General features: G+C 36.8%; 1 long non-coding RNA gene across 3 annotated transcripts in view; it reads right to left on the reverse strand.

Moving 5' to 3' along the window:
- The window catches only part of LOC147582516 (uncharacterized), a 188,020-nt gene extending 172,019 nt beyond the window's left edge, over positions 1-16,001 (reverse strand). For all 3 annotated transcript variants that reach the window (XR_015249213.1, XR_015249214.1, XR_015249215.1), the window contains exon 1: positions 15,796-16,001. This is a non-coding gene — a long non-coding RNA (uncharacterized LOC147582516). The remainder of the gene's footprint in view (positions 1-15,795) is intronic.
- Between the last annotated feature and the right edge of the window lie 3,922 nt (positions 16,002-19,923).

Genomic DNA, 19,923 nt, shown 5'->3' on the forward strand with positions numbered 1-19,923 from the left:
AATCCCTCTGCATGGGCAGATCAACAAGGTTCCACAAAGAGACATTCCTGATGAGGCCTGAAGAATGAGGAAATGTGCACCGGGCAGATGAGTGGAGAAGGGTGTTCCTGGTATGTGATTGTCAGGCTGCCAGGCCAACACCCAAGTGTCAATTTAACCCCTAATGTAGCTCTGCCAATGCCACAGCACTGTCAGAGACAGAAAGGGAACAGGTTTTTGTAGGATGGTCTAGGAAAATGTGTTTCTGTTGGGAGATTAGTTCTAAAACCTTCAATAAGACAAAATTGGTCCTGGGCTCATACCAACACACACACACACACACACACACACACACACACACACACACCATCACCACCACCACCACCACTCATCATGTGGGACAAGAAAGAAAAGCAATTCAGTGACAGAAACAGTAATTCTTGCACTTTTACTTTCTTGCAAAACACGAGCTGAGTGCAAGGTCATGAGTAAAGCTTGTTAGAGACTACACATAATACACAGGTCCGTAGCCCCAGGAGTTTAAGAACTAGCTGTATAGGCAAGATTCGTGCATGTAAAGTAACTAAGAGCCCAAGGCAGTAGCTGCCAAAAGAATGACGCATGCTATAAGCACCGTACTTCTAGCCATCACTGCTTTCTTCGGAGAATAATTCAGTTTAGTTCAACAAGTGTTTTATATTAAATGCCCACTACAGGTCTGTTGATGATGTAAGGCTGCATTCTGAATTTCACAAGCAGCATCCACCAGGTACTGTAAATGCAAATAAGTTTTCCTCCCAAAGGTATTGGGTTAAATCAACTCTGGAAAGACTCTGGGCGGGGAGGGGGGGGGCGCTAATTAATAGGAATTCTGTTTTACTCAATACGGGAAACCCATCAACACTGAGTAGGTATGAGAAAAAATTTCCCACCAGCCGGAGCTGTCCGAATTAGAATGAACCGCCTTGGGAGGTAATAAGTTTCCCGTCAGGCTAGATAATTAGTTGGCTGTAATTTGTAGAGGTGACTCAGGCATTCGATGACCACTAGGCTCCCTTCCAATCCTGTGATTGTGTGAACTTTTGCAGCTCCTATTTGATAGCACAATAGACGAGTCTGGGAACCCACACCACACAACAGCCACAATGTTGAAGATTAGCCATGGGTTAGGCTCATTCAGGGCACCAGAGCCCAGAGTGAATAGTGATAAGGAAACAGAGAAAATGGGAACATGTAACTTTTACCAAGAGCCTAACCAAACTCCTGAGGTCAGAGTGTCTGGGAGAGCCTCAGAACACCAAAACTCATTAGTACTGAAAGGAGATAATGGCTATTGGACAAGGAGCACCCCAAGACAAAGTATGAAAAATATAGCCCATTGGAGAATACACGTAGGACTCTAGAGTATTTTGAAAGTATCATCTGATGCAGGCTTTCCTGGTCACCACACAGAGGGGCCTTCCTGGACATTAAGGCATCAAAATTCTTGGGAACATTTAAGCAGAGGTGTTGCTAGAGATGTGCCCAGGAAGAGAGTATCTCCAAAGTGACACAGCAGGGGGTGGACAAAGCAAAGTTATACAGGCCTCCTGGCTGAAATATGTAGGCACAGGATGGTGGGTGTAAAAAGAGAGGCAACAGTTTGAAGGTCCTAGAAACCAGGAACTAGCTGTTTAAAATCCTGATGTCACTTGACACATCAGGACAAATTGCAAAGAGTGTAATTCACTGAACTCCAGGTTTCCTGCATCTAAACAAGGTAATTGCATTGATGTGGGCATGATAGGAAACACAGTATGGAGTAAGAAAGTACCCTATTTAACTAATTCTAGGCTCTGTGACTGAGGCAGTTTCATTCCTATGAGCTTCAGAAAAGAGGACAGTGAAAGAGAAGACTTTCATGAAGTCCCTTCCAGCTCTAAAATCTGTAATCCCAATGCGCAAAGGAGAACATCTTATAGCTGAAGAAAACAGAAAACAGGTCATCACAAAATATGCCGGAAGAAACTAAATAAAGCAAAAACCGTGATTCCTGAATTTTGATCTGTGACCTCTTTTTTTTTTTTTTTTTTTCCTTTTGGGATTAAATTGTGGTTTAAACAGTTAAGCCAAATGAATGGAAGTGAAATCAACATACCACACACCAGCAGCATTCTTTTTTTTTTTTTTTTTTTCGGGGAAGGAAAACATGTATGTGCTATTTGATTGTGTAGGAAAGATCAATCTACAAAGCTTCCAGAGACAAAGTTCCACCAAATCAATAAGGGTTCTGCCCAGTGCCCAGGGAAACCCACCAAGAGAAGCCAAATTATTTCTTTTTTTAAAAAAAAGCTATCAACTTAACATTACAAATCATTTGCTATTCCCAAGAGAATCGCCTGGTATTGCAAAACTTGATAATTACTGATTCATGACTGATTTAGGAAAAACATGGGCTTAAGTAATCAGGCCAGAGCCCTGCTGCTGACCGCAAAGCTGGCAGGAAACCTATCCTTTCTTTCATCATTCCTTTTATGAATGTTTAACATTCTACAAAATTTAGCTTTCAACATATTAATAGTGGTTTGGTTTCCCCAAAAGACTACAGAACATACAGTTGCATGTTATCAAGCACCTATATGTTCTCTTTTATTCAAGTATCACAAACCAGAAACTCAGGAAGCTATGAAAAAAGTGATTTCAGAAATCAGACTTGGTAAGACATGAGTTGTTTTCTGTAATGTATCAGATCTTAGACTCTTTGAAAGAATTCTGCAAACACATAAACATCCCTTCCATGAACTGACACTATGATCTATATAAGCTAGCAAGAATTTAATTAATGTTTTGAGCTGACCTTACACACCACAAGCGACACATGCCTACGTTCAGGTAATATATGTTTCTCTCAAAAAGTTTTGCTGAAGAATCACTTCATTTGGTGAGCAGATAACAAGCACATGATAAAATGTTCATCTGCACATGCCTGTGGGAAGACGATTTCTGTGAGGATATGTGAACCCCATATCTGCAGAGAGAAAGCTATTCCCTCTCTGTTGGAACTGCTTTTCTGGTTAAAATTAAGAAATTAAGAATATTTTCTTTTCTGCAGAGGAATTACAGAGAAATCCAAGCCAAAATACTGTCCCACAGATTCAAACAGACTGCCTCTAAAACCATATCAAATTCTCTTCTCAGATCTTTCTTTTTCTGAGATTCTGCTTTCCAAGTAAACATGCTTTTGTTAGTGAAAGGCGAACCCTTGTCATCAACTTCGTTTCTACTATCAGTCCTTAAACACATGTATCACGAAAAGTATCAGAATTGTAGGTTTATTCACTGACACACACCATCAGTGTTCTCGGAGGAAAACAATCAAGTATTTAAAGAGCAGAAAATTTAAGTAAACATTTTAGCAGGGCTGTGGTAAATAGGGACTCTTATAGATTGCTCGTGTGCATGTTGATAGAACTCTCTCACAAGCAACTTGACAAGACATATTAAGGTTTTAAATATTTATACCTTGGATCCAAAAAGTCCTTTTTGGGGAACGTATCATTTAAAAAAATCTAGACTAATGTAAAGCTTTGTGCACAAAGATACTTACTGCAGCATTATTTATAACAGAAAAAATAGAAACAACTCATGTTGAACTTAAGAAAATAGTTAAGGAAAAATTAATATAACCTCTCAACAGAATACTATGAAGCCATAAGAAATATTTGTTAACATCAGTAATGACATGAAAATGCTTATATCATATTAAATTTAAGAGCAGAAGACAAATATATTACCAATACACATAGATTAAAAAAACACTTGCTTTTAACTATGCTTATAAAAACAATAAATGTAGAAAAAATGAAAAGATTCGGTAATTTTTCCTCCTTTCACCTGTTCTATATCTTCCAAATTTTCTTCAATGAGCTCCTTTAGGAAACATTTTAAATAAAATAAGAGGGACAAAACAGGCACAGATTAGAGTTAATGCTCAATATTCCTGACCAAAATTAGATTAGGCCTGAGGGAAGTCAGATGTGGAGAAGGGATTTTGGTGGTATTAATATGTATTGAATTAACTCATAATTAATTCATTCAATAAATAGTTATATAAATTGACTGTGGGAGGGAGGAAGAGAATCACAGAAGTCATAGTTAAACCAAAAGAATCATGTAGCCCACATTATGCAGCAGCAGGAAGAATGAACCCTGGGGAGACCAAGATGTAATTTAAGAACTGGAATAATATAGCAGCAGAGAATTCGTAGGAAGAGAAACTTTCAACAAAGCAGAGAAGATCAGAAATGTTAACGCTGCAGAGATGCAGGGAAGTCAAGGAAAATGAGGAGGAGGGAAAAGGCACTGGATTTAACAAGTTAAAGGCTAATCAGGAAAGTAAGGAGAGAATCAAATCCCAGAGGGTGAGTGGTGAGGAAATGGAGGCAGTAAGTGCAAAGAGAGATGAGAGGGGGTGGCAGACTAGACACAGGGTAAATTGTTCTGTCCTTTACAGAATAGGGAGACCAGTGTGAGTTTGGAGGCAAGAGAGGGAATGGATGACCCTGAGAGACAGAAGATTTGAGATGTGGAAATAACCCAGAACCATTCTGCTCCCTGCTCAGCCACAACAGTCAGAGGCTGACCACATACCTGCATCCAGCACAGAAGTATACTTCAGATTGGTTCTAAATACCTTTGGGACTCTATCTCGAAACCATCTCTTGACACAAATTGTCTCTTCTGATGAAACCATGCTTGCACTCATCCACACCACACTCACATGGCTCTTCCTTCCCTCTGGGACCTTTCCTTCTCTGCCTCTGTCACAGGTCCCCAGCTACCCTCAATTGCCAGGTTCCAGAGTCCAACTCTAGTCTTTGTATTAGTCTCCTAGGACTACCATAACAAAGTGCCACAAACTAGGTGGCTTAAAATAACATAAATATACTCTCTTACAATTCTCGAGACTGGAAGTCTGAAAGCAAGGTGTCATCAGGGACTTGCTCTCTCTGAAGCTTTTAGGGGAGGATCCTTCTTTATCCCTTCCTAGGTTCCTGGCAATCCTTGGCATCCCTTGGTTTACATAAGCATGACTCCAATCTCTATTTCTGTCTTCACATGGCCTTCTCCACCATCTCTGCTTCTGTTTTTCTTCTTAAAAGGACATGAGTCCAGGAGCCCGGGTGCCTCAGTCGGTTAAGTATCCAACTCTTGACATTGGCTCAGGTCATGATCTTGCAGTCATGAGATCAAGCCTCGCATCAGGCTTTACACTGACAGTGCAGAGCCTGCTTGGGATTCTGTCTCACCCTCTCTCTCTGCCCCTCCCCTGCACATGAATGCTCACTCTTTCCCTCTCTCTCAAAATAAATAAACTTTAAAAAAAGAAGAAGAAGAAGAAGACTAGTCATTGTATTAGGGTTCATCTTAGTCCAGTATAACTTCATCTTAACTAATGACATCATAAACGACCCTATTTACAAATAGAGCTATATTCTGAGATCCCAGGTTGACATGAATTGGGTGGGGGAGGGAATACTACTCAACTCAGTACAATTCTGAACCATTCCTCAGACAATGGCCATTCCAGTGTGGTCTCATCTTCCAACCCATCTAATCTCTGCTCATGACTCTGAAATCTGTATCCTCAGCTGTAATCACAACCCCACTTCCCAGGCCTGTATTTCCCATTGCCAACTGGACACAGATGAGCAATAAATCCATAGGCCCTTTACACAAAAGATGTCCACTTCCAAAAGAGAAGTGCCTCCTATGGTTTATGTTTTAATTCACGATAAATTCATCTGGTCTTCTAAGTGAAAAGCTTTAACATTATCTGCAACTTTCTCTTCTTCCTAATCTCCTCCCACCACATCAGATCAGACAATAGACATTATGGATTCCATCTCACAAACATTGTTCAAATTTGATCTCTTCTTTCCATCTCTACTACTAAGGCTTCAGTCTTACTGGGCTCTCAACCTTTCCTTAAACTACTCAGGCTACCAAATAAGTTTAACTCACTGAAATATTATAGAGCACCTACCATGTGATGGTGCTACCTACCATGTGATAGATACCAAAGGGGTTAAACACAACCTTGCCCTGTGTAGCTTTCAATCTTAGCTGGTCTCCCAGCCACAGGCTTAATGAATTTTCTTATAGGAAATAAAATCTGATGTCATGCGGTGACTTAAAACTCTCTTTTGACTCCTTTATTCTTCAAGATGAAACATAAGACCTCCCCTTATCATAAGAGATGTTTCACAATTTGCTTTCCCAGGTGCCGCAACCCTCACCCCCAGCCTTTTGTCACTGCCATGGTGGCTTCTTTTCCTTTCCAGATCCATGCTTAGGAGGAGTGCTTTCTTTGATCTACTATGCGTTTCTTCCTTCTGCACCCTGAGAGGCCCCTACCTACCTCTAAAGTGCAATTCAAGGGGCACCTGGGTGGCTCTGTTGGTTAAGCATCCGACTTTGGTCAGATCATGATCTCATAATTCATGAGCTTGAGCCCTGCGTCAGGCTCTTGCTGACAGCTCAGAGCCTAGAGCCTGCTTCAGATTCTCTGTCTCCCTGTCTCACTTCCCCTCCCCCATCCGTGCTTTCTCTCTCTCTCTCTCTCTCTAAAAAATAAATAAAAAAAAAAATAAAAAAAATTTTCTTTAAAAATAAGGTACAATTCAAATGACTCCTCCTTTCTTACTTCCCATCAGAATCTAACAGTCCCTGTGCCCTGACAGGACTTTGTTCCAATCCTTATACAAGCACATTTACCACATTGTATTGAAATTTATCTTTTTACCTGTTTGTCTCCATCACTACACCGTGAACTCACAGAGGACTAGTACCAGAGAATACTCATTTATCTTGGTCTAAATGAATGTGGCTATGAATGCACCCTGTCCTCTGCTTATCTGAATCCTACTCAAGCTTCCAGGCTTGACTCAGTCCCAGCCCTTTCAAAGACTTTTTCAGGGCACTCACTCCAGGCAGTGAGTGTCTCCCTCTTACACCACTTACCTTCTGTATCACCAGCTTGACATTTACAACACGATGCTTTGAACTATTAAATATCTCTGTTTTCCTTCCTACTGCACTTCAAAGCTCCTTTTCTAAACTTTACTTCAATATTTACATGGTTGTAGGTATTCCTTAATATTGGCTGATTTGGTAGATCTTTTAGGGGATGGAATTTTAGAGGAAGTGAGTGGGACACAGGAGGGTAGTGGTTTTAGCTTATGGAAATATAGAGTATATTTCCTCCCACTAAACTAAACAGTTGAAAGGGAAGAAATAGAAAAATGATAAAGGAGAATACAAAAGTCCTGAGTAAGAGAGCCTCAATCTTATAAAAATAATCATGAAAAATTTATATACTAAGCTAAGTATGCCACACAAATGTTAAATGCAGCCAAGCAAAAACAAAGCAGAAATTACCATGAATGAGTAGATAAAGAGATGGCAAGAGTATGTGTAACTTATATACAATGGAACATATCATATACACATTTAACTTGTGTAAAGTTACCTCTAGAGACTTGATAGGAGAGGGTGAGGGAGAAAGAGCTATAAAGTGTGGACAATTCTGTCACCTATTCCAGTAAAGGAGCAAGCGATGCCGAACCAATCAGATGCTCTCCCCACGCACCCCTCATTGTATAAGCAGCTCATGATGCTGAGGCTGATTTTGGGGCTTTGAATACAAATTCAAGCCAGGTTCCTTAAGGATCTGTTTATACAGTAAACAAAACACTAACTGAACAGAACTTGCTAAGAGAGAGTATGTGTCGGTATCCAGCGTAGTACCTATTTATGACTATATATAGTGAAATTATGAGCGATTTAAGAGACTTTCAAAAATATGCACTTCACATAGTTTTTATATTGTGTATTGACTTTGGCACGTCTCCCCCAAGTAAGATGTGACTCCATGGGCTAAGTCATATATCCTCTACTGATACTTAACCTCCATTAGAAGCACTTACAGTACATGCTGTTTACACTGTTTATTTTCACAGTTAGTCATACGCTATCTTATGCCGCTATTTAATTGCCAAATGCTCAGATGTAAATATGATCACCTCATCCAGACTGTAAGCTGTTGACAGCAACCACATCTTAAAATTTTATACCCCACAGTGTGCGAGGCACAGTACCATGGAAAAAAGTGTTTAATTATTGACAGGTCACTTTATCAACATCACTGTCTCTATAGGCAAACTCAGAGTCTAAAAGATAACTAAATGTGTGATTTTCATATTCTCTATTGTGCCTTCTAGGGTACATTTAACAGCAGTAAAAAAAATTTTTTAAAAACCTGGCAGGAGGGGAAAAGCCCTTGTTTGATCCAAAAAAATTTTTTTTAATTTTTTTAATGTTAATTTATTTTTGAGAGAGAGAAGGAGACAGAGCGCAAGAAGGGGAAGGGCAGAGAGAGAGGGAGACACAGAATCCAGAGCAGGCTCCAGAATCTAAGCTGTCAGCACAGAGCCCGGTGCTGGGCTCGAACTCAGGAACTGCAAGATCATGACTTGAGCCGAAGTTGGACACTCAACCAACTGAGCCACCCAGGCACCCCCAAAATTATTCATTAAATATTAAATAATTGACTGTTATAGTCATTTGAGTAAGAATGAAGAGGTTCAGTATAAAAGGTAATAAAAAATATATTGTCATCAGCAATATTTTCTAGGGAGATAATAAAAAAAATCATTTGGGAAAGATGCCTGCCCTTATTAGTGGCCTGGGAGGGAACATCAAATCAAGCTAAGATCCACCCACTCCTTGAGAGAAAATAGAAAACAACAGAGCAAAATCTCACAGGATTAATCAACAAAATATAGATATATGAAGAGATTAATCAGGATTTCTTCAGGTTTAACTAAATTATTATGTATCATTTCTAATTTAAAAACAACATTTTTAAAGTAAAATGAGGCTTTTGCTTCTGATTCCTGACATGCTATTTCCTTAACTCCTTTCATTTTATTAATATAACTGTGTCCACAAGGCAGCAGGGATCCGATGAAGATTGAGCAATTACTTAGTGTCATGGGATTATAAAGATAAACTATTTGGATAATTTAAACTAAAAAAAAAATAACTCCCCTTTATCTCCTGGGTGGTTTTGGTGACCTGGGTTATCCAGATAATTTGGCCAACCTACACTTCATATTACCATAGTAGATATTTTAAATGTGCTTCTCACACTAGAAAATTATTTCAAACTGTTTTCAACATGTTCTGTGATAAAGAGATGTGAGGTTAAATATCACCCCAGTTAAAAAGTAAGTTTGCAGCTATTTTTACTGTATTGGTCAGCTAGCTCTTTTTAACTCTTGGGTCAAAGTTTTTGGACATTAAAACAAATAAATTCACTCTGTTTTTTCAAGCATAAATGATATGCAATAAACCTCAGAGAACAGAGGTTACTCATTTTGGTTATGTTTTACTTTCTTGCAAACACATACTCATGCTCAATTGAACTGACTCCAAGTGATTTTTAAGTATTGAAGGTGAACACAGCCCTCCTTTTTCAAGGATATTTTGGGCAACTGTCATGAAACAAAATGCAAATCATTAAAAAAAAAAACCTGATGTTAAATAAAAAAGCACTAGTTAAGAAATCACTCAAAGTTAGGCTCACATAAAAACAAACTAAAATTGATGATGGGTAAGCACCTCATAACATTCGACAGGAAAAGCATTCAGAACTCTTGACAACGGGTTCAAATTTCCTGACCTGCTGAACAACCTTCCCTTTCCACATCTTTCTTAGATTCTATCAGGTCCTGTTTTTCTCTCTATAATAAACTGCCATTTATCTAGAATGCAATCAACCAGAATGTTAAAATAAATAGGGTGATGGTCTATGCTCCCTTTTCAGTTAATTTACAGGTGTTTATTGAATGCCTATTATGTTCCTAACACTGCTTTGGATTCTATGGTATATGTAACAAATGTTGCTTAGAATTGCATAACTTCCCTTTTATAAGGAAAAAAATAACAACTAAACAAGCAACTTCTAACACATCAAAAAGTAATGTAGTCCCTAAAGCAACTTCTAGCACATCAAAAAGAATCCTAATTCAATTCCAAACTGCCTTGTTCATCTCTAACCACAGGCCAATAGCAGCCAATGCTCTGATGGTAAGTGGAAAACACTATAACATCTGGAAGCATGAAACAGAGTCAAGTCTCTTCCACGGACTTTTAGTTTCAAACATACCCCTATTATTTGACTTTCCGGGGGAAAAACGTGGCTAATAATTCATATGTTCCATTAATAAAAATAGCCTCTTCTCCTACATTATAAATAAATGAGGGATGAAGTCTCTTTGTATCCTACACAAAACCCAACATGAGATTTCAAAGGGTCAACAAATAATTGCTGAATGATTGAGAGTATGTCCATAATGCAAGTCCTCATAGAACAGCAAATTTCTAGTTTGCATGGAAATGAATCTATAGATACAGGGAAACTTGACTAGAAAGCACAATCTAATCTGTGAAAAAGAGCCTAATATTCTTCCATTGAGGTTATCCCTGCACCCCTCTCAAGTTCCAATTTCCCCTTCTAAATTAATGTGTATCTGTTTCTAATTCTCGAGTAGACCACCAATAATCATGTCACAATATAATTCAATTCATGAAATTCAATATATGCAAGATTCTGATTTCAGAAAAACAGAATCTATACATGAGGTCAGCAAAAATCTTCAGTTCCCCTGAGTTCCTTATTTTAATGTCCCATTTTATAGTATCCTGGGAATTTTTAAGGAAAAAAAGATATCTTCCACAATAGGCACTGGCAAATAAAACCAAGGAGGCAAAGTCCATTATCTTTGCAAGAGTACAAAGGAAATTAAGATACTTTAAAAAATACAAAACCATTCATTTTCATAATTGGTTTTCCATATTATGCAGCTAACAAGTACCCCTTCTCATTGGTGATAATTAATTCAGCCTTTATTATTTCATATTTTTATGTTTTGACAAATTACCTAGATTTGGGGACAACAAGTTAACTGCCTAAGAAAAAATAAAAGTAGATTTCTACTTCTTGTGTTTCATTGAGATAAATTCTAGGGGCGCCTGGTTGGCTCACTCAGTTAAGTGTCAGACTTCAGCTCAGGTCATGATCTCACGGTCCGTGAGTTTGAGCCCCGCCTCGGGCTCTGTGCTGAGGCTCAGAGCCTGTGCTCAGAGCCTGGAGTCTGCTTCAGATTCTGTGTCTCCCTCTCTCTCTGACCCTCCCCTGTTCATGCTCTGTCTCTCTCTGTCTCAAAAATAAATAAGCATTAAAAAAATTTAAAAAAAAGATAAATTCTAAATGAATTAAATATTTAAACATTTAAAACATGAAACCATGAAATTACAAAAAGAAAATATATGCACATATTTGAATATTCTTGAAATGGAGCAGGACTTCCTAAGTTTAATACCAAAACCAAAACCCATTAAAGAAAACGTTGATAGATTTGACTACATCAAATATTTAAATTTCTAGACTTACAATTCCAACAACATGGTGTAATCCCAAGGAATGCTTCTGTACCAGAAAAATTCAGAATGAAACATTTTTAAAACCTTTTAGAACCATAGCCTCGATGGAAGAAAATAAAGGAATTCTTCAGAGGCAAAAATTATTTAATAGCTGGAATGCAAAAAGAGAGTCAAGCACTAAAGGACAGAGTTTTCTGAGGCCACTTGCTGATATTTTCTGATTTCTAGAAGTCTGAAGATTTCAAGTTTAATAAGGAAAAGGAAACAGAGTCAATTTAAGGCAAAAATTAAGATTAAGATACTTCCACAAAGCTGAAGTCATGAAAGGAAACATTCTCAGTGAAAAAAGATAAGCTGAAAAAAACAAACAAAATAAAACAAAACAAAAATCCCTATCCTCTGCCACACAGAGGAAGGGCTCTGGATTCCGGATTCTGGAAAAGATGGTGAGAAGGCCTGAAAACTAATAGCTTCAAGTCAACTTTCCTTTTGATTTGATAACAGACTTCACATTATCTAAGTGGACTAAAAACAAACAAAACAAAACAAATTTAAGGTAAACCAAAATAGCTCTTGATTTTGTAACACCCTAATTGGCTTACAGAAGCAAATGAAAATTGTCTCTTACAGAAGACATCATTGGCAGATGCTTACTAAAGGAACTTCTAAAGGAAGGGCTCTAAGACAAAGCCCCAAAGATCTGAAATGCAGGAGGAAATACTGGGAGAAAATATAGTAAATATGTTGGCAAATTAAATAAACATTGAATGCAATGATAACAATGTCTAACTTGTGGCATTTTTAAAAAGAAAAAACAAGGGCACCTAGGTGGCTCAGTCAGTTAAATGTCCAACTCTTGATTTCGCCTCAGGTCATGATCTCATGGTTCATGGCATCAAGCCCTGCTTTGGGCTCCACACTGACAGCACAGAGCCTGCTTGGGATTCTCTCTCTCTCTCTTTCTCTGCCCCTTCCCTGTTCACATTTTTGTACACTCTCTCTCTCAAAATAAACTTTAGGGGTGCCTGGGTGGCTTAGTCAGTTGAGTGTCCAACTTTGGCTCAGGTCATGATCTCACGGTTCATGGGTTCGAGCGCTGCATTGGGCTCTGTGCTGACAGCTCAGAGCCTGGAGCCTGCTTCGGATTCTGTGTCTCCCTCTCTCTGCCCCTCTGCTGCTCATGCTCTCTCTCTCTCTCTCTCTCAAAAATAAATAAATATTAAAAAGAATTTTTTAAGTAAATAAACTTTTAAAAAATAATAAAAATAAATAAAAAGAACAAAAGTAAAAGAAAACAATAGTACAGAATATGGTTATCAAGAATATGGTTAAGGAGTTCTAAAGTCCATATAATTTTCAAGAGGATTAAGATAGTGATTATTTTTGAACATTTTTAAGTTAAATATACATACTAAAATTTTAAGATAATCACAAATTTAATAGAAAGGGTATATTTAATTAAAAACTAGAAGAAAAAGTAGAATGAAAAAAAAACCATAATAACAAACAAGTCCCAAAGAAGGCAAAAGGGAGAAAAAAAGAACATAGAAAATGTAAGACAAAGAGAAAAGGAAAGTTAAGATGGTAGAAATGAATTCAAAATCATAATAATCACTATAAATAAACATGATTATGCTTTCTACTTCGAAGAGCAACATTGTTAGATGGAATTTAAAAAAATGATACAGTTAACCCATAAGGACTAAAAAATAGGCTGAAAGTAAAAAGATGGAAAAAAACTTAATAGGCAAATGCTAACCAGAAGAAAACCAAAAGACTAGAGATATCACTATATATAATGAAAAGAGAGACAATTGGTTTTCATCCAGGAAAAAAAAGAAAAGAAAAGAAATTGAATCAGCACCTGTATCAGTTAACTAGTGTTACAGAACTAACCACTTTAAACCCAGTGGCTTAAAACAGTGATGGTTTATCATCAGTGACAAGTCCTAATTATTTGGAATTCTATTGAAATCCATTGGGCTCAGCTCAGGTTGCTTGCTTGGAATAGCTCTCTTCCTCTTGGGACTGGTAGACAAGCCTAGACATGTTTTTCTCGTAGCAATGGAAGAAGCAGAAACACACAAGGCCTCTTAAGGCCTAGGCTTGAAGCTAATGTCTCTTCTGCTCATTCTGTTAGCCAAAACAAGCCAGAGACTGATCCCAATGCAAGAGCTGGTTAACTAACATCTAACTTTGTGGGAGGAACTTAAAGTCACAAAGAGGATAGGAGAAGAGGTGAAGAACCGGGACCATTAAAATAACCTTCTACCGCAGTGAAACCATTCACAAGAATCAATTTCAGGGGTGCCTGGATGGCTCAGTCAGTTAAGTGTGGGACTCTTGATTTCAGCTTGGGGCAAGATCTCACAGTTTGTGGGGTCACAGCTCAGGATTCTCTGTCCCCCTCTTTCTCTACCCCTCCCCCACTCGTGCTCCATCTCTCTCTCTCTCTCAAAATAAGTAAATAAGCATTAAAAAAATGATACCTGTGATCAGTGGAGGCAGCAAAGGGGTTGACCACAGTGCCTACCATTTGGTGACTGTTAACTGTCATCAAGTGCTATTTAAAAATAAACAATTTCAGATGTATAAAGGAACATAAATATGAAAAACAAACTTGTTTATCTTTCAGGAAAAAAAATAAGTGAATATCTTTATGTCCTTAGAGTAGAAAAAAATTTTAAGCAAGAAATTACAAAGCACAAATCATGAAAGGAAAGCTTGATAAATTAAATTATGATGACACCAAAAGATACCATAAAAATAAGTGGAAAAAATAAGTCACAAACTGAGAGAAGGCATTTTCACAAATAAAGCTTATTTAAGATTAGTATCCAAAATATGTAAAGAACCCCTCAAAATGAAAGAAGAAAGAAAGAAAGAAAGAAAGAAAGAAAGAAAGAAAGAAGAGAAAGAAAAGAAGAAAGGAAGAAAAGGAAGCAAAAACAGACAACTCAACAGAAAAATGGTCAAAACACAAAAAAATAAAATAAAATAAATAAAAAGCGTTCCTCAGAAGAGTATCCACAAATGACCAATAAACACATGGAAAAGATGCTCACTTCACCAGTAATATTTACAAAAGTAAACCTTTTGTACATATCTCCTGGTGCTTATGTACAAAAAGTGTATTCTCAGTATTGGAATTTTGGTTTGTAGGGTAATCATATTTTCTGCTTTAAAAAAAGCCAAATTGTCTTGCAAAGGGTTTGTACCATTTTGTACTAGCACCAGCAGTGTACAAGGTAGCATTATTATTTTATAATAACAAAAAAACTAGAAAAAACAGAATTAATCAATAAATTGTGATCTGGCCACATAATGGAATGCCTTTACATGCATTAAAAAGGGTGCCTCCATGTGGGTGAGTGTCAATGGGTCATGTTTAGTTAAAAAAATAAATGGTGTCAGGGCACCTGGGTGGCTCAGTTAGTTAAGCATCTGACTCTTGGTTTTGGCTGAGATCATGATCTCACACTTTGTGGGATGGAGCCCTGCATCAGGCTCTGCACTGGCAGCATGGAGCCTGTTTGGGATTCTCTGTCTCCCTCTCTCTCTGCCTCTCCCCAACTTGTGCTGTCTCTGTCTCTCTCAGAATAAATAAATAAACTTAAAAAAATAATAAATAAATAAATAAATAGTGTCACAAAAGAATTTATAAAGTGTGATTCTAGTTGTATATATTCAAAAATATACAAAATTAAATAATACGTTATTTAGGAATTATCCATATATGACAAAACTATAAAGAAAAGAAGTCAAAATTAAAGAAATCTGTTGCCTCTGAAAGAAGGGAAAATGTGATATGATAGGAGTTTTGCAAATGTACTACCCTTAAACTGGGATGTGAGTACAGGGTTACTTGTTTTATTATAATTAGTGTTTCAAACACTGTATGTAGGCATGTTCTTTTGTACAAATATTTAATTTTTTAAATAAAACTTAAAGGTCTAAACTGCATATCAAAAATACTGCAAACATTGAAAGGCAAATGACAAAATTTTTTGAATCTTGTATCATATCTAATAAACAAAGAGTTATTGCATTTCTTAAATTCTATAAATAGACTTAATAGAAAAATAGGTTAAACACTGAAACAGACAATCCGTTTTAAGAAATCACAACTGTACCACTAAATATATAAAAATGTATTCAGCCTCACTGAAATAGAAATCGTGTGATGTCACTTTCAATAGTAAGAGAGCCAAAGATTAAAAAGAAAGGGATAGTATGGGATAAAATATCGCTTATATTCAACAGGAAGAACTATATATTGATGTAATATTTCTTGGGACCAATTTGGCAAAGATATCAATGTGTGCTTACCCTTTGACCCAGAAATGATGCTTCTAAAAATTCATCCTGGGGCACCTGGATGGCTCAGTCAGTCGAAGGTCCGACTTCAGCTCAGATCATGATCTCACAGTTTGCGAGTTCAAGCCCCACATAAAGCTTGCTGCTGTCTGCGCAGAGCCTGCTTTGGATCTGCTATCCCCCTCTCTCTGCCCTCCTCTACTTGCACTCTCTCTCTGTCAAAAATAAACATTAAAAAATAATAAAATAAACAAAAATTCATCTTAATAGTCAAATGCACAAGATACATGTATAAGGACACTCTTATACATTGGAAAACTCTTTATGACAGTATAAAGTTGGAAACAATTTAAATATCCAATTATTAGGGGTTAGCCAAATAAACCACAGGAGTCTACAACAACACCATTAAACAACTATTGGATGATAGCATTAATACCTAATCGTGGACAGGAGAATGTGTTTATAAAAATATTAGATGGGAAAAAATAGTTGTGCTCTAAGTAGGCATAGTATGACCCCATTATAGATGCATAATACATGTATGTGTATAAATGAAAAGATATTAAAAGATATAAAGCATATCAAAATGAAAATATTAACACTTGTTACCTCTGGGTGATAGGATTTGAGTGATTTTCATTTATGCCTCTTTGTCATTATTTTCTTATTTTGTACAATAATCACGTATAATGAATAACTTCAAAAGAAAAAAGCTTAAATGTGGTATTTAGAAAAATAATACAGTGGGGCGCCTAGGTGGCTCAGTGGGTTAAGTGTCTGACTTCAGTTCAGGTCATGATCTCATGGTTTGCAAGTTCAAGCTCCGCATCGGGCTCTGTGCTCTCAGTTCAGAGTCTGGATCTTGCTTCAGATTCTGTGTCTCCCTCTCTTTCTGGCCCTCCCCTGCTCACACTCTGTCTCTCAAAAAAATGAATAAACGTTAAAAAAATTTTTTTAGAAAAATAATATGGTGTGTAAACAGCACCAGAGATAATATTGCCACTTCTTAAAACTTCGCCTTTTTCTTTACGGTAAATCTAATGCTTTCCAAAGGGAACATGCTGAAGCTCAAGAAATACAGGGGAATCCATGAGGCACCTGGGTGGCTCAGTCAGTTAAGCTTCCAAATTCAGCTCAGGTCATGATCTCACAGTTGGTGAGTTCAAACTCCACATGGAGCTCTGGGCTGACAGCTCAGAGCCTGGAGCCTGCTTCAGATTCTGTGTCTCCCTCTCTCTCTCTGCCCCCCACCCACTCATTCTTTGTCTCTCTCTCTCTCTCAAAAATAAACATTTAAAAATTAAAAAAAAAAAAGAAGTACAGGGGAATCTAATACAAGACTATTCAACTAAAGAATATAATGGAAGTCACAGGTGAAATTATTTTCAAACGCCATATTTGATTTGGACACAAATTTAATATAAAGAGAAGAAAAGAAGTCATAAAACTTAAGATCCAATATCAGGGGGAAAAATGAAAAAATCTGCAGAAATGTAACAAAGAAAAAGTTATCTAGAGTTCAATAATGGTATACATTAAATATGAGAACCCTACATCTAAAATAAAGAATTTTCTAAGGTATAAATTGTTTGTACTTTGTGCTTCCATTATGGAAATTTGATGTATCCCCTGACATTCTATAGTTAATAATGTAATGAGAAGAAAAACAAAAGGAACCAAAGAGGCCATGGGGATTTGTAATTGGACCTAGGGACTTTCACCTCTAGTTCATTGTTTGGAATTTGGCCTACATCAACAAATAACTCAGAATTACAACCTACACTTCATTCCCAGTGGTTACAAGCCCCCTTTCCTGCAGAAAATGTATTCAATCCAAAAAGCTACCTACTGAGGTAGCATTTCTACTAGGACCCTGCAAACTCTATAGAAATTAAAGATCAATCCTGATTTTTACTGATTCTCTAAATTACTGTGTATGTATAAAAGAGGTAATGAGAAAGTGAAAAATTCAGGGAAACAGGTGGCTTAAATTCCACCTAAAATCATCCAGCTCTATCTTTCACCCAAGTGTTGGTAACTTTTTGTTAAACAAAATAAACCATGCTGTAATTAGAAGACAAACTTGATCAGTCCAAAAATATCTTAAATTTCATTTAAAATTTGCTTCCCTAGCATCAAATTGCAAAGACTTCTGTTACATTTAAAGCATGATTTAAACCTCCCAATAATTACCTCCCCCAAAGTACCCTCAATTCATATATTTTATATTTTCATAGCAAAATGTCTTCCCAATGAAGAGTTTTCTATCAAATAATGAACAATTATGCCACAACTTACTAACAATTGTTCTTTATGGTTCTTTACAGTGAAGACCCAATTAGTTGTGTCTGTTTAACTCATGCTGACTTTCATTCAGAGACTAAATTTATGTGGTGAGACCAATTCTTTTCTAAAGATATGACTCTGGTGATTGAATAATGCTAAGTATACATGGCTAAGATCCCAAAATCTGACAAACTGGATTATTGCTTATAGAAATTTAAATTCCAGTTGAGACCATCTCACAGTTCCCAAGGGCTATCACATACTGTAATCATAAATGTTATTTATTCATGACTAAATAAGACAAAATTAGTAGGTAGGGGGTTAGAAGGGCAGGAGTGGGAAGTTATTGAAAGGATAAATCTGTCAGCTATTCAGGTTAAACATAACATTCAGAAGCAGCACTTTCAGCTATAAAATGATTTGGTAAATTTCTAACAGGAGATTTTTATTTTGTAATTTAACAAATATATAGAGACCCTAAAAATGTTACTAAAACTAGTAGATTCTGCCTGATCTCAGCAGCTTTTTTTTTCTTCTAAAAACCAGATTTCAGATTTGAAACATAAAAATAAACTATGCTCAGAGTACCAGGTGCTCTTTAAAAATAAAATATTGCTGGAGTGTGGGGGGAAGTAAGGAAGGCCTTACTAGTCTGGAAAAGCCTATAATAAACAATGAAACCCTTTGCAGGCTTCTAGAAAGAATTCTGAAGATTAGGGATCAGATTGAAAACACAATTACCACAGGAGGATTCAATTAAACATACACTTGGTTCTATGGAATAACACTACTCCATTTTGGTAATATAAATGCTTTGACAGCTGGGTACAAAAATGGAATGACCTACTCTTTAGCTACTCATGGAAAGCTTTAGCATGGATGAGATTCCTGACTCTGGCTATGTCTACCACAAGCCCCGTGCGCACTGAGTATTTTAGTGACAAAATAAATCTTAACTGTTTGTATGACAACATGTATCTGGGTCATATAAGAAACTATTCAAGGGTATTTTTATTGAACATTTTTACTGAATGTTTCTTTTTCCCACGGCCATAGCTAATTTAGGCCCATCTCTTTCATTTTATTTTGTCAGAAGACTATATCTTTACCCCTCCTTTCTTAAAAAGTCAATTTCCTGATAGCCATTCAAATGTTAGCCATTCAAATGGTCCCAGCACCATTTGTTAATTGTTATGGACAACCAGTGGTTTTGAGTGGTTTAGTGCTCTCCTGGGGTGGAAAGTAAATAAAACACTTTAAGTAGAACAACTACCTAAAATATACAAAAGCAATAAGCCATCATTCATCAATGCTAATGATGCCATAGACAGATTCACTCTTGAAGAGACATAAGTTTAGATTCCCTTTTCCTATATGGTCATGGATGTGCCCTGACCAGCCATGGCCCTTAATAGTTTCCTTATGACAAAGGGAATTTGCCTTTATATATATATATATATATATATATATATATATATATATATATATCTGGAAGAGTTAAATTTGTTGAGGTATGACACAGAAAAACCTGACCACTTGAATAGTGTGTATTGCCTATTTGAACAATATATGGCTAAGTTATATGCTTTCTTAATAGGCAGATTCAGATCAGTTTCAGCTGTGTAGGCCTCAGTTTTATCTTTGTGCAATGCAAACAGAAATAGGTCCTACTTCCCAGTCTTGCTGTGTGGATTAATTTAAACCTAGTTCACAGTGAGTCCTAAAATTGTGGCCTCTTACTGGATAACAAAGCCACCCAAAGATAATATAAAATTACTTAGTTGTAGAAATGTTTTGCTTTGTTGGTTTCCAAGAATATTCTCTACTCATTGACACTTGTTTAAAATTTAA

Source organism: Puma concolor, chromosome A3 (assembly GCF_028749965.1).
Source record: "Puma concolor isolate L17-30 chromosome A3, mPumCon1.1.hap2, whole genome shotgun sequence".
NCBI classification, from domain to species: Eukaryota; Metazoa; Chordata; class Mammalia; order Carnivora; family Felidae; genus Puma; species Puma concolor.